Source organism: Lissotriton vulgaris, chromosome 12 (assembly GCF_964263255.1).
Source record: "Lissotriton vulgaris chromosome 12, aLisVul1.2, whole genome shotgun sequence".
In the NCBI taxonomy this organism is placed as follows: Eukaryota; Metazoa; Chordata; class Amphibia; order Caudata; family Salamandridae; genus Lissotriton; species Lissotriton vulgaris.
This window is the reverse complement of record NC_141700.1, coordinates 617257663-617262134: the sequence shown is the minus strand read 5'-3', so window position 1 is coordinate 617262134 and position 4472 is coordinate 617257663.

Here is a 4472-nt window from a genome sequence, read left to right as displayed (position 1 = left end):
CCGGGTCCGCCTCTGCAGAAAAGTGAGCCGCAACTCAGCCTACAAAGGCGTTCAGGCTCCGTTTATTTCACGCCGCTCCGTTTTGCAGGGAACCAGGGCGCCGATGGGAGGGAGGCCCGATCAGGATTTCAGGCCGGATTTTTGGGGACAGCCTCCGTCCCGGCGGCCATCTTCGCAGGTGCCTGACCACACCCCCCCTTTTTGCAAATTCTTAGTATTCCTTAATTGCGATTAGCAAATTGCAAAATCACAATTAAGGAATACTTTCCCATTCATTTCTATGGGCCAGGAGGCCCATGGGAATGAATGGGAAGTAATTCTCAATTTGCGATTCGCAATTTGAAAATCGCAAATTGAGAATAATTTCAAGGGTGCAAGGGTGCTGTCATAAGGGCACCCCTGAAATGAACATGTTTGCGCATATGGCGCACATACATGCCCTAAGGGCATGTATGTGCGCCACATGGCACCTTTGCAAATGCCAAAAAGTGCATTTGGGAAAGAAATCGCAAATTACCAGCAACTTGAAGTTGGTGGTAATTTGCGATTTCTTAATGAGTAATCGCGCAACTTGGGTGCTTCATACCTAGCATTTAAGGAATCGCAATTTGCGATTTCTTAAATGCTTACGGAAACTTAAGGAATCACAATTTTTCCGATTCCTTAAATTTGCAATGCGATAATCCTCATACATACCATTTTCCGAATTTTGAGTCGCAAACGCTGCTTTTTTGCAATTCGCAGCGTTTGCGAATCAAAATTCGGTTGATACATATGCCCCACAGTGCAAAGCCAAGGCAATAAATGGTATACATTCCATGCTAGTTGCTCAAGAGAGAGCCATGTGCAGTCAGATTATCACATGACCGAGATCTCACCTTAAAATATGACTTGGCGAAACCTCGATGATAGCAGTCGATTGGTTTCCGAAGTAAGTGCTCCAGTGTGTTGTGCTGGACACAAATGGACTAAAGAGTGCCCAAAGCCAAAGGTCTGGTAAATACAAACAGGGGGCCTAGTCAGTTAGCAAGAGGTTCTAAGAATAGTGTTTGGACATAAAGTAGTCCGTCTGTGAATGAAAGTGCGCAAGGACCATGGCCTTCCCTTGGGTAGAGCAACGTGAGTCCTCAACAGACCATGTCTTTTAAGGTCCAGAGTAATCGCTCCAGTGTATTGCGCCGGAGACAAGAGCGAATTCCCAGGGCCAGTTAATGCCCAAAAAGTTGAGATCTAAAAGTGGAATGAATAGGGCTCTATGTCGAGAAGTGGTATGTAATATAGCTAACTGTAAGTAAGATAGTCCATCTATTGATACACATACTATGGAAGACTGAGTTTAAATCGAAAAGCACTAGAGGAGATGGCAGCCATAGAATAAAAAGTGGCAGTCCAACAATATAAACTGACCCCTTGACACTTATTAACAGTGAGGCAGTAACGTCCAAGTGAGAGAAAAACACAGTGAGGGAAGATACCCAGCTAGGTGGGTATCGCACGCCCTGCCAACGTGTTTAATGAGGGAAGGGGAACCATATATAGATCCTAAACATCCTCCTATAAATTCATACATAAATGGGCCAAATATAATTTGAAGACAGGCAGTAGAAAACTCTTGTGTCAATCAATCAATCAATCATAGCATTTATAAAGTGCACTACATACCAATGAGGGTCTCAAGGTGCTAGGGGGGTGGTGGAGCTGATACTGTTTGAAAACTAGGTCTTGAGAAGTCTCCTGAAGGTTAGGAGGTCCTCGGTCTGCCGCAGGCGGATGGGAAGGGTGTTCCATGCGAGGTGAGAAAATGATCTATAGCCGGCGGTCACTCTTCGGATGCGGGGGACGGTGACGAGGGCGCGGTCTGCGGAGCGGAGCTGGCGGGTTGGGGTGTAGAGGCTGAGTCGACTGTTGAGGTACGCTGGTCCGTTGTTGTGGAGTGCCTTGTGTGCATGGGTGAGGAGTTTGAAGGTTATTCTCTTGTTGATGGGGAGCCAGTGCAGGTCTCTCAAGTGGGGTGCCATGTGGCTGCGGCGAGGGATGTCGAGGATCAGGCGTGCAGAGGCGTTCTGGATGCGTTTCAGGAGTTTGGCCGGTGCTCCTGCATAGAGTGTGTTTTCGTAGTCCAGTCTACTGCTGACGAGGGCCTGGGTGACCGTCCTTCTAGTCTCGGTGGGGATTCACTTGAAGATCCTGCGGAGCATGCAGAGTGTGTTGAGGCAGGAGGAGGAGACAGCGTTGACCTGTTTCGTCATGGATAGGGTGGAGTTGAGGATGACCCCTGTGTGTGTTTGAAATGATTAGAGAGTGAGGGGTAAGTCCTAAATGCCGTACACTAATGATGTCAAAATTCTGGCCCAGAAGATATGGGACACAATCTCTGGAAAAGAGAGAGGGATGGACCACATTTTCGTCACCATATACTCCGATACATTTTAACCCGGCCTCTCCGCCCACACTTCATGAGGGCCCTTTCACCCAATGGAGGGAGGGGGGTAGCCTTATGCTTTCAGACCTCTGCCATAACAATGACATATTGACCTTTGTAAACTGCAGACAAGAGTTCCACCATGACCCGGGGGAACTCTTCCATTATCTCCAACTCAAACACTGGGCCCTCGCCATGCAGAATAGAGAAGGCGCCACACGAGAACGGACGCCATTAGAACGGTTTGTACAGCGGGTGGGCTCCATGAGGGGTGTGATCTCTTTCCTATATAGTTCCCTGCTCTCTGCGTCACTATCTCCGATGCCCAGGCACCTGTCTATGTGAGAAGATGTGCTGCAAAGAGAGATAACCGATAAAGAATGGGCGGCAGTCTGGTCTGACATCACAAAATTTAATCACTCACTGGAGTTGCGCGAAGCTCACATTAAAACTTTGACAGATTGGTACTTGTACCCCACTAAACTTAAAAAGATATTCCCGAACACTTCGGATCTCTGCTGGAGGGGGTGCAGCCTTTTAGGTGACTTTCGACATATATGGTGGGACTGTCCCACAATAGAACCATTTTGGGAGGAGATTCTAGCACACATTAAGGACATGTTGGGGTATCCCATACCCTCCTCCATAGAGGAAGTCCTTCTGGGTACTAGGAACCCGGCCCTAGAACACCAGTCCAAGGCAGACAAAACTATCATGTGGACCTGTCTAGGGGCCGCTAACGTCGCGATAGCGGCCACATGGAAGAAGAAAGCGTCGCCAGCCATTTCTCAGTGGCACTCGCGCTTCTGGAAACTCCTATGCCTTGAGAGGATGACCGATATTTTCAGGGACGACTACAAAAACATTAAATACCAATGGGGCCCATTAGTCACTTACCTCACGAAGGGACTCCCCCATGGCAGTCTGCCCTCCCTCCAGTAGGGAGTGCACTGTGTGATCACCACCACCACTGGGGAGTGGGTGGGCTGAGAAGTTGGGGGGGTCCTTCTTGGTTAGAAGGAGTTAATCATTACAATCCGTCGCAAAAGAATAGTTGGGTTGATCATGCTTAGATTGATTGTTATACACTTTAGGCCATAGATCTGTTCGAGACTGTACGCAGAATTAAGCACTGTGTAAAGGAAGATGCCTTTCTTTAGCATAATGTATTATTATTATATTATTATTATAAACCATTTTATAACGCGCTCTGCTACTGGGGAGTATCCTGGCGCGGGGGAAATAAAAGATGCAGAAAGCAGACCCTCACAGAAGTAAATGAGCTCTTAAATAGCACTATTAAACAGATATGTTTTCAGCTGTTTTTTAAATGCGGCTACAGTGGGTGTGGAGCGCAGGTGAAGAGGAAGAGCGTTCCAGGCGCGAGCCACAACCACCGCAATCGACTGACCACCAAGTCTGGCACGCTTGAAGCGGGGAAGGGACAGTTGGAACATGGTGGAGGATCTCAGAGTCCGAGCAGGAACGTAACTGATGAATCTTTTTCTCAGGTACTGAGGGCCTTGGTCATGAATAGCACAAAACGCCAGAACCAGTGACTTAAACCGGATGCGCTGTGCAACCGGGAGCCAATGAAGTGTACGCATCTCCGCACGAACGCTCATCCATCTAGGAATGTTAAATAAAAGACGGACTGTCGCGTTCTGGATGATTTGCAGACGCTTGACCAGGTAGGAAGGAATTCCACTGAACAAAGCATTAGCATAGTCCAGCCTGGACAGTATAAGCGCTCGCGCAACAGACTCCTTTGCATCTCTAGGAAGCAAGGGGAAGAATTTGCGAAGCATTTTTAGGGTCGCAAAACAGGTGCCAGTCAGTTTTTTAATGTGATGTTTAAATCTTAAGTCCTCATCAAACCAGATGCCCAGGTTTTTGGCGGGTCTCCCCATCTCTTTCGGGCCTGGGATGTCAGAGGGCCAAAGAGTGCTCATAAACGAGGAGGGAAAGGAGCCATAAAAAAGAACCTCTGATTTGTCCTCGTTGCACTTCAACTGGGCCTTCGTCAACCAGCGAAATACCGAGGACAAAC